This window comes from Narcine bancroftii, chromosome 2 (assembly GCF_036971445.1).
Source record: "Narcine bancroftii isolate sNarBan1 chromosome 2, sNarBan1.hap1, whole genome shotgun sequence".
NCBI lineage: Eukaryota > Metazoa > Chordata > Chondrichthyes > Torpediniformes > Narcinidae > Narcine > Narcine bancroftii.
This window is the reverse complement of record NC_091470.1, coordinates 15029145-15050474: the sequence shown is the minus strand read 5'-3', so window position 1 is coordinate 15050474 and position 21330 is coordinate 15029145. Positions and strand designations below refer to the sequence as shown.

General features: G+C 41.2%; 1 protein-coding gene across 45 annotated transcripts in view; it reads right to left on the bottom strand.

Annotated features, from left to right (window-relative positions):
- foxn3 (forkhead box N3) overlaps positions 1-21330 on the bottom strand; it is a 477697-nt gene that overhangs the window by 347018 nt on the left and 109349 nt on the right. For 16 of the 45 annotated variants that reach the window (XM_069915930.1, XM_069915937.1, XM_069915928.1 and 13 more), the window contains 3 exons: positions 20319-20386; positions 17453-17522; positions 13371-14030 (listed from right to left, as the gene is read on the bottom strand). The exons of 8 other annotated variants lie outside the window; for them this stretch is intronic. The gene's annotated coding sequence lies outside the window, so the exon portion shown is untranslated. Of the gene's footprint in view, positions 1-7804; positions 7860-13370; positions 14031-17452; positions 17523-17976; positions 18074-20318; positions 20387-21330 lie in introns of those variants that run through there. 21 more of the 45 variants (XM_069915946.1, XM_069915945.1, XM_069915929.1 and 18 more) reach the window with 7 other exon arrangements.

Below are 21330 nucleotides of genomic sequence, written 5' to 3'. Positions count from 1 at the left end.
AAATAACTCTTATGTTGAAAGCTCAATTGCAGCATTTCTGCCTGTGTAAATCAAAATAATGAATTATAAACTGTTAAAGACGCAGCAAAGATGCTTCCTAACACCGTGTGAGCACTCAAGTGCTGTATACGTTACAATGTACTCTAAGCTTCAGATTTTACTGCTATTGATGACATCAAGTCATTTGTTTTCATCTAGTACAGGTAAAACAGGATAAAAATTTGAAACCTTGAAGGGCTCAGGCCCAAAATGTTGGTTTATGTGTCTTCACCTTTGCTACATAAAGAACGTTGTACGACTTGTAGAGTTTCTCCACCAATTTTAAGTAAACAGAAGATTTGAAACAATATTGATCAGATTACGATGACAATTTTATTCTTTATTCTTCTGCAAAATGTTGATGCTGGTCCCAATGCCTGAAATTTTACATTTAAAAAAAATTAATTTAGAGACACAGCAGGATAACAGAACCCTTCTGGCCCACGAGTCCATGCCACCCAAATACACCCATGTGATTAATTAACTTAATGACCCATACATCTTTGGAACTTGGGAGGAAACCAGACACCCGGAGGAAACACACACAGGTGTGGGGAGATGTACAAACTCCTTACAGCCAGCGGCAGATTTGAACCAGCGTTGCTGGCATTGTACAACACTCAATGTACTGAGGAAGCAGTTATTAGTTAGCCATGTTGGTGGGTCTGGAGTCACACATGGACATCCGGACAGCCGACAACCTTTCCATACAAGACATTTGTGAATCACGTGGATTTTTATTTGTTTTTATTGTTTATTCTATATAAAAATTTCAGAGGTTTTATTCCCACCTTACATATGGGTTTAAACTCTTACCTCTGATCTGGAGTCCAGCTGATATTTTGGTAATTTAACATATCCCTTTAAACAAGATAAATTTTAAAGATGAAGGGCAAACATCTCATAAGACTCATGTTTCATAGGAGGGACTGCAAAGTTGGGGGAGGGAAGAGAGCCAAAGAAAACAAATATTAATTCATTTTGAACAGGTCGCCAACGCAGTTAGTTGGATGGATTGATATGTTTAATGCAATAAGTATTAATAGTGATGGCAATGAACTTAGACCATGGATCAGCACATGGAATTATGGAGTACAGTATTATTAGCATCATGGAGTTCAATCTAGAGAAGTGTGAACTGATGCACTCTGGAAGATTGAACTTGAATGCCAAATACAAGATTAATGGCAGGATTCTTAACAATGTAGATGATCTGGTGGGTGCAAACCCATAGATCCCTCAAAGCTGCCATGCAAGTTGAAATGAAGGTTTATCGTGAGCTGGTCTTCATTAGTTGAGGGATTTGAGTTCATGAGCTGTGAGGTAATATTGCAGCTCCATAAATCTCTGGTTTGACCACATTTAGAGTATTGCGTTCAGTTCTGGTTGCCTCGATAGGAAAGACGTGAAGGCTTTAGAGAGAGGGCAGAGGAGATTTACAAGAATGCTGCCTAGATTAGAGAACATGACATATAACTACAGACCTAATGGAGGCAAATGGGTTCAGTATAGAAAGATAGAATACCATGAATGTGGTGGACCAAATGGTCCATTTCTGTGCAATATGTTTCAATGTTAATTTGATCCTTTGATGCTGTAGTAGCTTTGTTCAAACAATCAAATTTAATTATATCCCTTATATCCTGAAAAATATTTGCCCATCTTTCAAGTCTATCCACCAAACTCATTTCTTTCCAATGGAGTGGTACTGACCAGAATTGACAAAGCCAGTCTTCAAACTGAAACATGCACCTCTCACTGCAATTGCAGATCTTGGGCATTACAGCATAGACTATGATAGTTCGTGACCAGTCAACATAGGCACAGGATCTCCCCGGCTCCATTCCACCTCTAACCTTAGAAGAATCTGTTCAATCTCCCTCATGCCCATGCTGCACCCACTATCAAAGTCTGCAAGTCAGACCCGCCACTCATCTTCTCAAATAGTTTTATCAATAGTGCTGGTTACATGGTCTGTCACAAGAAAGCATTTTTGTGCTTTTCTGGTGCACTGAGATCACACAAGGAGCACCTAGAATTTTGCTTTTGCCATTTCTTTTGTTCTTGGTCGAGAATGTCTGATTCATCCAGGAGCTTAAGGCAGCCAGTGATGAATCTACAGCAAGTATTTTCCCCTCCTCCCTTCACAGGCACCAATATTCCCAAAGTAAGTATATTCGACACTGGAGTAAAATCACTGAGTTCAAAGTTCTGATAGTCAGCCTGGCTTGGGCTTGACTAGCTATGATGATGTGGCCAAAGTCCTTTACTAGCATTTGCTATCACCAGGGCATCACAGATAAAGCTGCATTTGTTTGGATGGATTGTTCAATGGTTCATGTAAATATTAAAGAGCAGGAATACCTAATACGCTTCTGGGCGGTGGGGGGGTGGGTGGTGAGGGGGGGGGAAGACACCTGCGTTGTGAACAATAACGTCTGCATTTACTTTCATGTTTGACATACAAGCATAATTTTCCTTCATGCAACATTTGATGAATGACAGTGTCATAATCAGTTGATAAAATTGATCCCAATGATGAAGGGAGCCAGAGAAAGTGCATACACATAGCAATAAAACATGAAAGTCTGCAAACACTGCGGTTCAAGTAAAAACACAATGTGGAGCAACTCAAGTCAAACAGTGTCCTTGAGATAGTTTGTATATTCTCCCCTGTGTCTGCGTGGGTTTCCTTCTGTGCTCTGGTTTCCTCTCACCCTTCAAAACATGGGGGGGGGGGGGGGTAAGTAGGTGAATAGAGGAATTTGGGAGGCGCGGGCTCATGGGCAGAAGGGCCTGTAACCCTGCTGTATGTCTGAATTTAAAATTTGTAGAAAATGATGAAATCACTTGCAGAGGCTTCTTAAATAACAAGTAAAATTGCAAGCATCCAATGAAAGATGGGTAATTAAAACACTTGTTTTCTATATTTTGTCCTCCATTTCAGTGGAAAAAGTCCATCTATTGTTTCATGACTCTTTACTTACATTAGTCTGTGAAGTTTCTATTGTAAGCACTCTATACATGTTCTAATACATTAATACTCTAATTACATCTTTATCAATGCTTTTTATCAATAGATTTATTCATACTTTAGTCTTATGCCACCATTTCTAAAGAAACAATTTGAAATTTATTTTGATGTCTTTTTCTGCCCGTTCAAATTTTCAGGCAATCCTCACGTCCCCACATTATCCAACAGTTCCTTACCCTTGCAATGATGCTTGTTTTATCTTAATATTTATTTAGAGTACAGATTAAGTTTCATTATGTTGCTAACTTGTTGTACTCTCTCCAAACATTGTTGTCGTACCCATCCTATCCAATGTATCCAAATTTTTCAAATAATGCAAAAGTACCTGCCTCAATCACCTCCTCCTGCAGCTAATTCCACACACCCATCACTCCCTGGGTAAAGTTACCCCTCAGGTTCCTGTTAAATCTCTTCCTCCCCAACCCCACCCCCCCACCCCACTTCAACCTTTGCGTCTTCTGGTTACAGATTTCCCAACTCTGGGAAAGTCTCTCTACATTCATGTCCTCTTATGTCCCCACATCCTTCCAAATTCATAGGACTGTCTCAATATAAACCAGAGGGTACCCTACCAATTCCTAGGGCAGACCACTTCTAACCCTGAAGCAATTGTGCAATGTACAGGCAACTCAATTCTATTTTCATTGACCATTAATTTGCTTATCCACGCAACTTAATTTTTGTAACAATTGCAAGTTTATTCCAACCCTTCAGAACACCTACATGTTTATAGATTTATATGCTCAACACTTACTCAATTTTTCAAACAAATAACTACCAACACTTTTTTAAATGTTCACTTAATTTCAATTATGGGTTGAAGATTTTTGCCACAGCTTTCATGAGACGTTTCTCTAATTTACTGGCCGTAATTTATATTTCTCTAGTTCTAGATAAATATTCCCAGTTACATCGCAGTATGGTTTTGAAAAATTAAATAAAACTTATCAAACTAAACTATGTATTTGCTATAGAAAAATTGGTGCTCCTGCTACAGTGATCTCATCGATGGTCAGCAGGAAGTGAACCACCAAGGCAATGTGCAAAGGCTGGTGTTGAGCTGTTCAGGGTTGAGATGCAAGTCTCAAGGCTGGTAAGTGTGGCTATTGTTGAGAATGGCAGCAGCTGCTCCAACTGTTGACAAACCAGCCAGATCGTGTGGTTTCTCTCGTCACCTCCTGATAATTGTGATGAAAACTTCCATTCCCTCTTCTTCCCTCCAGTCTGGAGATTTCCCTCCAGTCTGGAGATTTCCCTCCAGTCTGGGGATTTCCCTCCAGTCTGGGGATTTCCCTCCAGTCTGGGGATTTCCCTCCAGTCTGGGGATTTCCCTCCAGTCTGGAGATTTCCCTCCAGTCTGGGGATTTCCCTCCAGTCTGGAGATTTCCCTCCAGTCTGGAGATTTCCCTCCAGTCTGGAGATTTCCCTCCAGTCTGGAGATTTCCCTCCAGTCTGGAGATTTCCCTCCAGTCTGGAGATTTCCCTCCAGTCTGGAGATTTCCCTCCAGTAATAAATTGAGTGGCTACTGACTACATATTAATATCTCCAGCCTGGGAGAGATTGCAGAGAGGGAGACAACAGCTTTCATCAAATCCAATGGGAAGTAATGAGATATTATTCGGTTCAAACAGTCTGTCAATACATGTTCCAGCAACAATGCAGCATTGAAGGCCACATCTCCTGTCCTTGCTTGGCCCAACAACCCACACTGAATACTTTAACCATTTTAACGCCAGTGGAAACAGCAGAGTGCAGCCATGGGAGAGGCAGGCTTTCACCTCAGATACCCAGCATAGCAATGCTACAAGTAGCGCATCTCTGTGCATTCCATGGTACAAATGGCCTCTTCGAGCACCGATTTCACTGGCATTCTTGACTTTGCAAATACCTCCTCACTAGCATGCAAGTTGCCATTGTTTGGTGCTCAAAAATCCGAAGAAAGTAATTGCAAGTGGCTGACAGACCTCGTGCTCACAAAGTTCAGAGTTATCTCAGGCTACATCTTACTAATGTCCCTTCAGTTATTAATGCCAATGAAATGAGAAAACACGTGCCTGATACAGGATGATTTTGGAGATTCTGAGATGGCTAAGGAGGCCATTGTGGAGCAGGAGGCTAGGGTGTTTGGAGGCAGTGTGCTACTTATATAAAGCTTCTGTATGCTTGCAAAGCATAGTTTTGCAGTTTTCTATAGCAGCCATTCTCAATGGGGGCTGTACAGCCCCTCCTAGGAGCCACAGCACATTAAGTGGGGGGGAGGGATGCGTGGACTGAAATCATAAAATATGGTTTTTTTTAATGTAGAATTACAGAAGAGGCCAACTCAACTTGACTACTTCACAGGGAAGGCAGCCCATAAACTTTGAGCAGAGTTCAAAGGGGGCCATAGCCAAACAAAGGTCAAGAATGGCTGCTCTATAACATGCTGAATGCCCCTTCTCAACTTTGAGCAGTCACAGATCACTGGATTCTCAAGAGTTAATAGGGACGTTGCACAACTTTAACGAGGATTTGAGGACATCAATGAATCTTTGCACTGTAATCTCTTCCCACTACGAGAGTTTGGAATTGAATATTTCAAGATGAACAACCTGGCCTGTCCAGCAAAGGCAAACCAGTGTCTATCAACTTTGTTGATGATAACAATGGGAAAACAGAAGTCCAGGAGAACCGATGCATTTGACAGCTAGGATAATACACCATCCAAGTTTAAATATAGTCACAAGCATTGAAACATGACTATACCATCTTCACCTCCAGCCATACAATCTAACAGTAAAACAACAAAATACAACTTTTGTATCATCTTCATTTCAAATCGTGCACAAACCACATGATTGCCCACAATTCCTGCATTTCCATGAAATCAGTAGTTTCCAGGATGGACCCATTTCCAGTAATCTATTCTTTTCTATGCACTTTCCATACAACATGTGACTACATTTCCAACATCCAATTGTACAAGTTTCAGATATTAGATTGGCAACCATCCTTTTTTTTTTAATGTCTGGAAAATTTTAATAAAGATTATAAAGAATCCTTAAAATCGTTTATTTCCCACCCATCTCTCCCCCCCCACCCTCCCCCCCTCATCAATTACATGAAGCCATCGGCAAGAAAGTAAATGCCAATATTCTAATAATGCTCTGGCCCCTCAGCTTTGATTTTGGAAAATGCTGGCAATTTCATGCAGACAATACATCAGAAGTTTGCAATTTGTTCTTCCTCTACTGCCAAAAATCAAGAAGTGGTACGTTAACTTTCATTACATTTTTAACCAACAAGTCAGACCAATTTAAATCAACTAACTCCCTTCTCCATGAGAACAAAGGGATTTACAGGAAAGACATTCTAACAATTATTTTGTTGAGTAGAGAAAGCAAGGCTAGATTTGGAAACAAGAGAACAATTTTTCAATAAAATTTCCTTGGATTGTTCACACTTGTGTCATGCATGAGAAAGACTTCCAGAGTAGGTCCAATGAGTATTAAACACCACAGTGATACACTCAGAGCTGTACATCTGTCATGGAAGCAAAGTTAGTTGTCATGAACCAGAAGCAATCCTTGCAACGAAATTCACCCCGTATTTCAAGGCAGATTTCACAGGAGCAGAAACAAACTACACAGGAACAAAAGCACAGAAGGCTCTTTGTTTTTCCCCCGGCAAGGTTTCTCCCAATATCCTGCTGGATTTGTTCTTGGATCTTACTAAAATAGCCATTCATCTTGCCCAAATCAAAATGATATGATCTGGTCAGCTACTTACAGTCAAATCCAATACCCAAACCATCACATAAAATTTGTATTTACATTCAGTTATCCCTCATTTGCTTACTCTTTTAGAAGAATTCTTATAATCATCTCTTATAATCATCACCTTCAATCAAAAAAGCAGGCTGAATTTCAAAGCCGCTAACAGATTTCAATGTTTTCCTTAGATTATTAATACTTGTGTATATAGGGAAATTATGGGGAAACTTACTTTAATGTTCTGCAACTTACATTTGATTTTTTTTTCAGCTCAAGCCCACACAATACAAATTGCTGTTATTCAGAATGATCTTCGCAGGTTTCTCACAGAACTGCTGTTGGAGTGTAATTTATGAACAGGTATTCTGGTAGGTTTTAAACCTCTGGCATAATGTTGCTGAACCAGTTGTTCTGTTACTACTGGCGTTCAAGTTAAAATCAGAGAACACGGCCCAGACCTGAAGTCTGTACTGAACATCTACTTGCTGACTAACTTAATGAGACTCAAGGGAGCAAGGCATTTACTGGTGCATACAGATTGAATTTAAACCAATGCAGGAGAGTCTGTAGTAGATTTACCACAGAATCATGTCTGTTGCTACCATACATTTTCACTGTAAGCTACAATACAATATGCCACTACAATATTTTTAAAACATTCTCAGATGATAGAGAAATGAAAGAATATGTACATAAGTGATTTTCTCAGCATCTAATCAAATTTGGGATTTGGGAAACAGCAGAATTGGTCACTGGAATGTTAAAATTTGTGATTATTTCAATACAATGTTCCTTCCCTCGGAAGAAAGCGTAAAATCTTGTGCTCAAAATTAATGAGGGATCGTGTGAAGATTGGGATAAGAATCAGAAAGATGGAAGTTGAGGGCTTTAGATTCTGTTGGGTGAGGTTTGGCTCATGTGGGCTAGCAGATAAAGTGTTGAACAAACAAGACAGTATTGCACTAAATAGTACTGCACCTCTTGAGAGCTGGTTCAGCGACACACAATCCAGGCAAGTGGAGAGTATTCTACACTGCAAATAAAATAAACATCGAGGTGTTGTCCAGAATAATTCATCAAAAATGGGACACAGAACAAGAAACACAGTAGAACAAAGGATCTGAAGAACATCCAACAAATGAATTGCTTACCCTTATTTGAAGAACTGGAACATCACAACACCAGTCTGTGTGGCTGTCACAACATACTGCATTTACTTTCTCAAGTGCATTTGAAGGATTATAATTGTTATTGCTAGATTACCATTGGGACTCTTGAACAGGTGTACCCATTATCCTAACCAGCAACCTGAATAAATGCCTCCTTTAGTGAGAGATATTATGACAACAGAGTTACAATAAGCTTCCTGGATTATTAATTATTTGAGGCTTCACAGCAGAGATTTGAAAAATTGTAGCAGTTCAGAGGAAACAAATACATGAGAAGTCGCTACACTGCACAAACAACATTTTTAATACAACTCAATACAGGGCATTTCACACTTCTTAGATCGACTGAAAATGGATCAAAATATGATTATAACCACCTCTCCGCAGCTATTTGCAAACTGCTTGCCCATTTGTGTGCCTGTACATAGAATTTTCCCTCATGGATGACTTCCAGATGCTTTCAGCGTTTTTGAAGTCGATATCAAATTTACTAAAAGATCACGGACAAGAGAACGACTTCACCCAACAACGCAGACATATTTCAATCCACTGTAAACCTTATTTCATCCACAGTTCCAAGTTCAAAGAAACTTTTAACCTCAAATGGCCTGACTGCATTGAAAGAAATCCTGGTGACAGCTACCACAGATAAAACTATACAAATCCATAGAATAATTTACCACGGCTCTTCTGTACAAATTATGATTCGTAGTGAAAATATTGGGTGCCATATTAATTTTAATTACTCAATTGTTCATGCAATAGGTCATCACACGACCTAATTATAACAGCTAATATAGGTGTTTTTAAACCACATTTATATTTAACCTCAAAACAGCATATCTAGAGTTGAGAATTGCATCTTTGTGCATGTGGGTTGATATTAATGCACTTATCTTTGGATATTAGTACACATTCAAGGGGTATGGAGCACAGAAAAGTGGCACTTGAGATAAATAATCATCCATGATCAGCCACATCACTTGGATCAAGCATCAGCCAGATTAGGAAATCTCTGCCAGGTCCAATTGTATGGGTGTGATAGTCAACCCATAGGTCACCATGACTACAAAACACAGTGACAGAAATTGGGTTATGTCATTGTTGTTCCACAGTGAATGAAAGAAAATAGATATCATATAGTGCACTTCTTGACAAAGCTTATGTTCTCCTGGTTATTACTCCATTGATTCAACAATGTACCACAGTAATACAATCATCGCTTACGTTAGCATTGTACGTTACAAACTTCCAATGAAATTAAGTGGCCTTGCTGTTCATAACAATGTCCTACATGCTACAAATAAAAAAACCTTATTTATTTTTCATTATTATTTGTTTCTGGAGAAATCCTCTCATCTGAGACTGAAACACAAAGTTTCAGTCTTCAGTGAGTAAGATCGGTTCAGGGTTGACTGTTTATGCATCTCTGGGAATGCAGCAGCGTTGCCTCTGGAATCCAGTAACTGAAGAGGTAATAGTCGATCAGATTGTTGTCGTCTTGTTTTAGTCTAGTTTTTTTGTACTAGTTCACTGCATTCTCAAAATCTAAAATCAGTGTCCACAAATAAATTACAATAGAGGACATTACCAAATTCTTCAAATATTTCTGGACATCAGGCAAACAAGTGGTGCGGGGGTGTGGGCATGTATTATACACACACATGATACATATACACACACGCTTGTGTGTGTGTGTGTGTGTGTGTGTGTGTGTGTGTGTGTGTGTGTGTGTATTTACACACACATACATGGCTTTTCTGATCAACAATATGACAGTGAAGGAACAAAAGCAGTCGCAGGGCTCAGACCAGGGTTGGGGAAGCAGTAAATATCAAAGTTCCTTTTACTGTTATATAATAATTCATGAAAATGTAATATACACAATATATTTCAAATTTTGTCTTCTGTAAGACAAACAAAAGAGTCACCATGAGAACTGCCAATAAAAGAGAAGCAAAAGAGTCCCTTGGATTTACTTCCAGGTGCTCCTGCAGCTGCACAGATTTCTGTTCAAACCACTGGCAGCATGAGCTCCAGATCCAAACCTCCAATAGGATCAGGATGCCTTCACCATCCGAGGCCTTTTGGGAGCCTGTCTGGCCCTCAGCATCCTCTGGAATCCTGGATCAGATACCTGGTTCCCATGAGCCAGCCGCCAGAGGCCTGGAGCTTGTATGAGTCCTTTGACCGCAGGTTGCTAACCACCCGCAGCCTATGTGAGTCCATCAGTCACAGAGCCTCTCACTTGTCCACTGCCATGGTCACCAACCTGTAGGGTCATCTCCTCTGTTTCTCCTGATCAGTGGGGGGTGGGGGGAGATGTTCTCCCCATTTCTTGTTCCCTGCACTGATCAGTTGCTCCCCGGAGTCTGCAACCCCCTCGTGGCACATTGCCCACCACAGGCACCACCATCTTGGGCAGAGTCCGCTGGTTGCACAATTTAAAAAAAAACACTACAGACGCCTTTAACAAGCTATTTATTTAAAGCCCATTTGGAGCCATTGGCATCAGAACTAGGCAGAAGGACCCTGCAGGGCACCCCTGTGTTCCCACTCACTGCTCTCCTGGGTCCATACCAGCAGCAGTGCTGTTCTTACAGCAACATGTTCCTTATTCCAGAAAGTGCAATGCAACCATCAACAAATTAATCTGCCCCAGCAGTTGATTTTAAATTTTTCCTTTTGTGAAATTCCTAAGACAGCAGCCTAATGAAATGAACTGAGCAGAAATCTACTGGATCAACACCATACACAGTTAAGCCAGATGGGTCATTTGCTGAATCTTGTTTTGATTTAAACTTCATCCATGCTGTCTTTCTCAATCACTTTTCCTTTTGCAATTTTACACTTTTCAGCTGTAAATCCTGACCCCCCACCCCCCCCCCCCCCCCCGTCTTTTTCCATGACGATATAGTGGTAAAAGCACTCAGGTCAAATAAGCCTTGGGGGGAGGGGGAGGGAAAAACTCTTAGCTTTCACTATTCTAAGTGGTAACTCTGAGCCTATATTCATTAGAAATAACCTTCATCTATTTTTGTCTCAAAACTCATCTGTAAACTTGAAAACCTTATTTAATATCCAAATTGGAGCAGAGTAGTTAAATCAGACTACTAATGCAAAAGTCAAGACTTGCTCTTCAGAAATCCAAGTTGAAATCTCATTTTGAGGGCATGTGGAATTTAAATTCAGTTAACAATCTGGACTTAAACAAAACTTATTCGACAGTTATGACTACCATCAGGTTCACTTATTTATTTCGGTCATTCTTCACCCTGTCTGTCCAATTTGTGATTTCCCAACCTACCAATGTTCCCAAGTGCTCTTGAAAATGGATACTAAGCTGCTCAGTTCAAGATCCCATTTATCACCATGTACACAAGAATTTTCCTTCGTTTATATTGTAAAGGCACACAAAGGTGTTATTAATAGTCCCCCTAAACAAAAGAGTCCCTTCAACGTCAAGAGTGTCCATTGATCCCAGCACTTCCTCTGATGCCACTGCCACCACTATTACCACACAACTTCCTGTCCAGCTGTTTACCAAAGGTTAAGGCCCCATCCTGATGCCTGGTTCTAAACACTTGAAACATTAGGGAGGTCCTTTGGAAGCCCTGCTTGCCTCGAACAATGCTGGACTCGATACCAGATTCCTAGAAGCCAATCACCAACAGCCTGGTGAGAGGCCTTGAGCCATCAAGGCCCGAGCTGGAGCCTGGTCGACTGTTGTGGTTTCCTACTCCATATGGTACTCACCAAGGCTTCTCCTTCTTTGGGGGAGGGGGAAGTGGCAAGGGGTAGCTAGCATTCTCCCACTGGGATGATCTACTGCTTCCACGAAGCCTGCACCCTTCAAAGTCTTGACTGCAAAATATGGACACTGCTATCTCGGACGCAGACCTCTGAGAATCTTAAATTGTCTGCAGAGCAAAGCAGACGGCAATTTTTACATTGAAGTCTGTATGGGGCCATCGGGCAGGGAGGCCAGGCAGTGGGACCACATGGAGAAGAGCTGAAAGGCCATGGCTCTGCTTCCCACTCCTCCTAGATGCATCACCACCATCTCACTGCAGCAGTGTTTCTTGTTCAAGAATAATAGAGGATGGACTGTAAATGCTGGCCTTGCTAACACCACCCAGATCTTGAAAAAATTTATTTATATATTTTTAAAAGAAATAGCTTTCCCATTCCTTCATTTTTTGCCATTCCTGATGTGATTCCTTTTGCTGCACCGTTACTTAAATAATCTCACTGCAATTTTTTTTACAAACTGTTACAATGTTTTTAAATGTCAATAGCACAGAAATCCAACAAGTGAACGATTTGAATATGAAGAAGGATTTTATTTCATCTTGGAATATTCAGAGACTTTTACAACTTCCTTACCACTTTCAAACATTTTATTCACTTGATCGTCATAAGAATTTAATGAATCACAATGTACTTCTAGCTATATTTTTGCTAAAATATTTTGTATATCTTTACATTGCCACCTGTCTATTCTACCAAGTAAAAATACAAGATGCTGGAAAAGCTCAACAGGTCAAACAGTGTCTTTATGTAGCAAAGGCAAAGCTACAGACCCGACGTTTCATTTTTACACTGTTTGACCTGATGAGCTTCTCCAGCACCTTGCCTTTTCACTCCAACCACAGTTTCTACAGAAATTTATGTTTTACTTCTGTCTCTTCCACTATGTTGCACTCCCTGCATTAGTTTCCCGACAGGTGCTCTTTCTTAATCTTACAAGTAATAAAAATCAGCCATATTTGTTCTTTGCCAATATCCAAATTACATCGAAAAAAAAACGTGGAGATATGCATGTACAAATTGTTGAAGCACAATACTAATAACATCCAAAACTTGAAATGTTAAACCTTTCTTTCTCTGCAAATGCTGCCTTACTGGCTGAATATTTCCAGAATTTTCTCCTTTTTCATTGACCACATCCATCCATATCCACTGGTTTCTGTGTCTGAACCTTCTGTAATATTATATAGCTGTCTCTCAACTTTCAGACACAGATGCAGACAAAGCTCTATTTTTCAGTGAAATATTTCAAATTCCTACTAAATTTCAATTAATCAAGCATGATCTACAAAACCGTGATTATTACTTGGTTGATAATCCCACTCCTCCTTTTCTTATTTCTGTTTAACCCCCAGCCCTCCTTTCCTCCAGCTTTGCATTCACAGAGACACCTCCTTTCCCATATCAAATCTCATTACTCTCCTATCCTTTCAACTGTCCAATTATGGCCAACTGCCTGTTGGCTTGTGCTCTTTCCCCAATCTTTTTACCAGATTCCTGTCTGCTTTTTGCTCATACCTTGAAGAAGGGGATTCAGGCCCGAAATATTAGTTATACATATTTACCTCCCATGACTTCGGAGTTCCTCCAGCATTTTTGCACTTTTACTTGAATTAAAATGTATTTAGATGTCAACCCAGAACTTTCACAAAATTCTTGGACCCTTGCAGAAGAGGTTTCCATTAGTGGGAGAGCCTAGGACCAGAGGGCACACGCTCAGAATAAAAAGGCGTCCTTCAGAATGGAGATGAGGAGTGGGTGGTGAATCTGTGGTATTTGTTGCTGCAGGCAGCTGTGGAGGTTGTTATTGGGTATATTTAAAGCAGAGATTGATAGTTTCTTAAGGGCATCGAAGGTTATGGTGAGACAGCAAGAGAGTGAGGTTGAATACATCAGTCCTGATTTGAGTGGGCCCAATTCTCCTCTTTTTCCCCCTTGTGGTCAACATGAGCTGTCTTGTAATTCCTTCTAATTTTAACTTTCCCGTTCTTGATCAGGAAGGTCTTGTTTCTCCTTTGGCACAATTTTCTGCAAGCTCGAGGGACTGGATGATCCACTTCTTTTTGTTCTCCATTTTCATTGAGTATCATGGGCCTGCTTAACTTTATTTCTACCGTTGGTTTCATGATTATTGAGGAAAATATAAAATATCCTTAAAATTTCAGCTTTAGTATTGGGTTTTTCAACATTCCCCTCAGGAGGTCCACTGAGCCATTTTCAATTATCTAACACATGCGGGAGAACAAACTAAAAGTTAGGAATTTGGTGCCATGTATTGATTGGCACAAAAGCAGAAACGTACCCAATACAAACAGCAGCACAAATAAAAGACCACACAAAAAAGAAATCTACATATTATGCTAATCATTCTGCAGAAAACAGATGCTGATGCACAATTTGTTCTTTTGAAATGCAACCCGGTCAGACAAAAGAATTCTACCCTTTATTTTCTAAAGAAAAATCCAAAATAACTGGAAAGTACATGCACCAAACTTGCCAAATGGAATTGAGATGAACAAAGCAATTAGAATTAGAGTTCCACAGCATAGACTTTGCCCAAATTGTCCATGTCAATCAAGATAGTCCCATTTGCCCCATGTTCGCTCTATATCCTTGTACATCTTTCTTATCCATGTACCTGTCTAAATGTCGTTTGTCACAATTGTTCCACACCCAGGCTGGTGGGTATGTGAAGAAGGTATTCCCTTTTAAATCTCTCCCCTCTCTCCTCAAATCTATGCCCTCTGGTTTTAATTCCCCTATTCTGGTATAAAGGGTAATACTATTTATCTATATATTAATGCATAATTTCTGAGAGGCAGGCAAACCAAAATACTCTTTATTTTGAATATCTGAAATCAAATCAGCAAATGCTGGAAACTTTCAGATGTTGGAGAATTAACATTTCCCATTTCAAACCTCTTAGAAAACTAGGTAAAACACAGGATTCTGTTGACATCATGGTTACATGAAAAATCACACAAATGCTGAAGAAACTCAGCAGGTCAAACAGTGCCTTTATGTAGCAATGATGAAGATACCAAACCAACGTTTCAGGCTTGAGCCCTTCATCAAGGTGTGGGGGAACATGAGAGATGTCTAAACAAAAGGGGGGGGGGGGGGGTTGGTGAGGGTGGGAGATGATAGATGGAAGGGGGAAAACACTGCTGGGGGGGGAAAACACTGCTGGGGGGGGGAAACACTGCTGGGGGGGGAAACACTGCTGGGGGGGGGAAACACTGCTGGGGGGGGGAAACACTGCTGGGGGGGAGAAAACACTGCTGGGGGGGAACACTGCTGGGGGGGGAACACTGCTGGGGGGGGGAACACTGCTGGGGGGGGGAACACTGCTGGGGGGAACACTGCTGGGGGGGAACACTGCTGGGGGGGGAACACTGCTGGGGGGGGAACACTGCTGGGGGGGAAACACTGCTGGGGGGGAAACACTGCTGGGGGGGAAACACTGCTGGGGGGAAACACTGCTGGGGGGGAAACACTGCTGGGGGGAACACTGCTGGGGGGGAACACTGCTGGGGGGGAACACTGCTGGGGGGGGAACACTGCTGGGGGGGGAAACACTGCTGGGGGGGGAAACACTGCTGGGGGGTAAACACTGATGGAGGGAGAAAGGAAGTAGGAACTGGAATAACTAGTTAAGGAGTGGGGGTTGGGAATGGGGAGGAAAGGCAAGCTGATTAGTGGAATGCAGTGAACTCAATGTTCATGCCCTGGGGTTGGAAAGTGGCCAGACAAAAAAAAGGTCTGTTCCTCCAATCTGTGGGTGGTCAGGATGGAGTCGTGTGAAAGGCCGTGGACAGACAGGTGAGCTTGAGAGGATGACTCAGATTTTAAATGGTTGGCCACGGGTCGCTTTTGTTGCGGACAGAGAGGAGATGCTGGGCGAAGCGGTTTCCTAATCTGCAACCGGTCTCTTGTTTTTTTTTCTCTCTTAGAGAATTAGGCTGTGCAAGTGGTCAGTATCAGAGGGGGAACCACTTTGGGACCAATGGCCATAGGTCTGAATTTCAAAACAGTCTTGGAAAAAGATACAACTGGTCCTCAAATTAAAGTCACAAATTGGGGTAGGAAAATTTCAGTGGCATCGAACACGAACTCTCAAAAAGACTCTCGAAAGTTGACAGAGACTCTTATTGCATGTCAAGGTCCACCTAGCAAGTAAAAGGCTTTTAAAAGTGAGATAAGAAGACTTCAGAGCCAGCGTGTTCCTGCCAGTGAAGGGCAAGGCTGGCAGGATTAGGGAACCTGGTTGATAAGGGATATTGAGGGTTTGGTCAGAAAAAAAATAATTCAGGTAATAGGCACCGATTCCTTTGAGGAGTACAAGGGAAAAAGGACAGCACTTCAAAAAGGAATACAGAAGGGCAAATCAGGAGTCACATGATATATCTGGCAGTTAAGTGAATCACAGAAGTCTACAATGCTGGAGGAACTCTGCAGGTCTCACACCATCCCTAGGAGGTAAAGATATATAACCACCTGTTTCAGACCCAAGCCCTTCTGCAAGGTATTTTTACTCCAATTACAGTGTCATGCTCCTACCTTGAAGAAAAGCTTGGGCGCAAAACATACATCATATATCTTTACCTGCTATACTGCGAGACATGCTGCATATCTTCAGTATTTCTGTGTTTTTAACTACCTGGCAGGTAAGATAAAGGAGTTAAGAGTAGAGGCGAGAGAGTGGGTCCCTTCAAAGGTTCTGTGGTAATTTATTTGTGGAACCATGGAATTTAAGCAATGACAATATTGCTGTATTTGACATGAAGGAGGACATAAAAGATTCTGAATTCAGGAAAGGGAACAGTTACGCAAGAGATATTGGCAGACTTGAAACACATCCAGATGGTTAATTTCCCTCAGCCTAACCAGGTTTATCCTGAGATGTTGTGGGAAGCAAGGTTGGGGGTGGGGGGGGGGGGGGGTGGGTGGAGATTGATGGGTCGCTGCCATTCTACTTTTGTTTGCCATAAGCATGACCCAGGGTGGGCTAGCCAATTAGATACAGAACTGGCTCAGGGACAGACATTGGCTGTGGATTGGAGGCCTGTTACTTGTGGTGTGTCACAGGGATACACTGAATACAAGAGTTGAGACATTCACCACACTATCCTAACCACCAAAAGATCTGTTTGCCACAATTAAGATGCTGTACCACTTCTTACACTAAATGCAAATGTGAATATTTATTGGTTAATCCATCCTTTTTATAATTATTAGCATTTTCTGCTTTGGTATATTGTGATAATTTAGTTTATACTATTGTAGTTGGCACATCTGGTTGCAGCAAGCAAGAATTTCAGTGCATCTTGTGCATAGGACAAACTCTACAAAACACAGACATCATGTGCAGATCTGGTCAACCCTCTACAGGAAAGATGTGATTAAGCTGGAAAAGACCTTGATGCTCTGCTGTGCAACTATGACCTTATTAATGTCCATTAAATACTGGTGAATTTTTGTCCATAAATATTTTCTTTCTCCTAAATCTATCATCTAGTCTGTTGACTACTACCAGAATGTTTTAGTTTTTAGCTTAAAACACGAAAGTTTCTGAAAACACAAACTTCATCTACATACAGTTCCAATAATATTAACAGATTTAATATGTAGTTGATGGAGTATTCACCTTTGCTAATTTTCCTCAGAAAGCAATTTTGACACGTGATTCATCTTCGGTTGCTGATCATGTTTACCTCCTGCATAATCAATAGAAGTGAAACAGAACAAGTGAGAAGTTGGAAGGCAACCTGAAAGAGGGGACTAGACCAAACAACCAATATTATTGCACCTATATCCTGCTGCTTAATAGAAAGTGAAACTCTCTCGTATGCTTTTTACACAGCCACTTCGTTACTGGACATTTGCGGCTTTTAAAAAAAAACACTAGGCCTGCTGTGTAAAAAGCACCAACACTGGATTGGGGCGGGGGGGGGTGGCAGGGGTGTCATTTCAACCCCAGTTTTTTTCCCCACCAGCAGACTTAGTAACAGTGCTCTAACACCATCTGTGTAAAAGGCAGGATCCAGCATTCCGGGACCATGATGGGAACGGCTGTGTTTGTGTACCATTTTTTTTAGTGTATTTAAAACTTGGACAAAACAAGCAAGTAGGACAACGGGAAAAATCTTTTTAATAATAAAACCACTGTACCCTGCTCTCTCCTGACAGCCTGCTCTCTGCTGCTGTGGGAAGTGTGGCAGGTCCAGCACAACTGCACAAGGCATCATTCCCAGTACATCACTGACTTGCCACGATGTCTGCCATATTGAGCTGCAATGATACAGGTAAATGGCAGAGTTGACCTTGGTGACACCAAGTAGTTCACTAGGGAATACCTGACCAGCAGGCACTTGGGGTTTAGCCCATCTTGGATGTCTATTCATGCTCCCATCAATGCAGAAGATTGAAATGAGCTGTAGATGAAACGGCTGGAGCTGGAAATTAAATGAGCTGAAGATGAAATAGTGATGCCTCCTCTACTAGACTCACCATTTGGTTAGGTGGGTGAAGCACTGATGTGCTGCAGGGAGGAGAATGAGATGATTTAATTCATAGATTTATAATTCATAGTTTTGACAGGACAGATGTGAGGAGGCTGTTGGACTTTCAAAATAGGGCTTGATCATTCATGAATAAGATTTTTAAAAATGTATCAAAGGGTACTGAATCTAGAACGCTACAGGAGGGTGGGAATGCTCAGTTACTGAAAATATTCAAGACAGTCACAGCCCCTTTCACACGTGCAGGTGGTCCCAGGAATTAACAGCCAATCAACCTAGGGCAAAAGGGAATGAAAGTCATCTCAACGCTGCCCTGAGATGACATCATCTCACGCCGGGGATAGAAGGCCCTGACCCCTAGTACCATCTTCGGCATCTGTAGACGCTGGCAGTGCAATCAGCTAAATGTAGAACAGGAAATTGCATTCGAGGACAGAAATGACCCAAGTTTTTGTGTGAGTGCAGGAAGATTAAAATGAAGGTATAAATTTTACCAAAGGAAAGTCACAGCAGGAGCGAGAGCGAGCGCAAAAGTTGGTAGTACTATAATGCACAATTTATAAAGATCGTGGGGAAAACTGATGGCAGACCTGACTGACTTCCTAGAATGGCTTGTGGCAGAGAAACTCCCTCCATGAATGCTCCATGCATTCAGCCATGCATACAGCCCTTTCTCTGCTGCATGGAATTCTGGGAGTGCAAGTTCACTATCGTTTCCCCCCCCCCCCCCCCCGGGTCTTTATAAATTGTGCGCAATAGGGCCATCAACCTTCCCTCATTATATAACTGGTACGTGATAGCGCTACCAACCTTCCAATGCTGCTTAAAATCATCCACTATTGCTAATTATTCCTAGCACTTTCTCACAGTCCCTTATAAAGGTTTATACAGGACTGAACAACAACACTAGGGGCTGAAGGGCTCACACTGTGCTGTACCTAAAGCATAATTATGTTATAATTAGGCATGATTCTATAAAATAATACATTGATCAGGATTTAGGACAGTTACACCATTGCTTGATGCGTCGTTATGTCACCGGTAGAAGATAGAACAATCCTAACCCCCCCAGGGATGACTCCTTGTAAGTGTGAATACATGCAGTGTCCCAGTTAAGAACAGTCAAGTGTGAACAGCAAAAATGCCACTCCTATCCCAGGACATTGATCAGTCGATTTAGTGGGATGCAAGTGTAAAATGGACTACTGAGACTTTCAGATTGGTGTCAGAGAGTGGCATGGTGATAAAAGACCAGCCCCACACACTGATCCCACCACCCCACTCTCAGCTGTCCCCAGGTATCTCTAGTCACTTTGCTCTGTGAGCAAGCAGGTCTGCGGGTGTGTCCTCAGTTTGAAACCCACAGTCCTGCACCCCCCGAAACTCCGCCACCAGCCCCCAATGATAGATAGCAGTGATTAGTAAGGGATTACTTAAGGTGATATGTGAATGGAAAGGAAGAGTTTGAAATACACACCTATGGATCAATACTTGCAGTAGATTTTCCCACGCTCTTTTATAAATTGTGCACGTTTTATTAAATTGTGCACATATTTTCCCATTTTTTAAAAATAAAATGTGCACACTGTGTTTTATTCGTGCTACAATTTTCCCACGCTCTTCTATTAGTTGTTGTTAAATAGACGTTTGACTGCAAATTTTTGTATTCAGACTCATCTCTTGCAAACCTGACACTTTCTCAACACAACAATGACCAATGTGGAGACTGACAGCAGGCCACCGGGAGAGTTCCCCGACAGCCCACCACCGGCCCTCTCACTAATCCCATCACCCCACTCCCCATTGACAGCCCTAATTTTAACTTCACTGAGAAGACTGGGGGAATGTTTTTTTGGGGGAAAAAAGTGGATCTAACATGCCATCTAATACAGTATGTTATACATGATACTACGAGCTAATGCTGTTGTACTGCATATCCCACCTCTTTTGCTCCCGGAATGCCAGCTTGCTGTGTAAAAAAGACTCACTGACCTGGCATTATGCCGGCTTCGTTTAATTCAGGCCGGGTCTTCTTTACGGCAATAGCGTGGGATTTCTGTCTAAAAAGACATATTAGTTTCAATAAGCTTCGCCTATGTGCCTTTGGCTATCTACTAATGCAGTTTCTCAGTGCCTTTCATACACCCGCTTTCTATAGCAACCAAACTCGTTCTCAAAGATCATTCTAAAACTGTGCACACCTCTGCTTAACTACTCGATCTTATTCACAGAAACCTCCAACAATTCTCTCCCTACAAGGTTGCTTAGCAACTAACAACCCTCTTCCTGACTGCATATGCCACTGAACTAGCTCAATGTACACAAGAAACAAAATTTAAATGTTTTTTTTCTCCCAGTTGAAATTGTTGTCATTTTTCATGTACACTAGGTCCTACATCTGGTCACTCCACATGGCTTAATGCAAGGAAATGAGGAAACATGTTTACAGTAGAAAGAGCAATTTTTAAGGACATTATTGGCATTTAAGGGAATAAATTGTCTACAGAATATACAATTAGCCTTGAAAGCTTCAGTATTTTAAATGCAAACAATATACAGAAAAAACATATATAATTTTATTTTTCTTTATATAAACTCAAGTTATCATATCAGTCAAGCAGGAAAAAAATAGTAAAACACAAACAATTATAACATGGCTCATAGAAAAGGATTTTTATGAAAGTAAATATTATACTGCAATACAAATTCTACCCCTTCCCTTCTGAAGTTATCTAAATACCATACAAATGATTTCACTACAATTAAAAAAAACCTCAAACTCACAAAACAAGATCCAAGTAATGTTGGGTAAATTACCAAAATAATTAATAAAAGGATCCCATAAACTTAGAAAATTTAAATCTGTTACAATAGAAGAACATCTGATTTATTTTCCCCCCCAGAGTTAGTCAAGCCATCACATCAGATAGTCACTGAGGACAAGTAGGTGAGGCAGCATCTTTCCATCTCATCAGTCTTGAATGTTCAGCACAGTGGTTTTCAA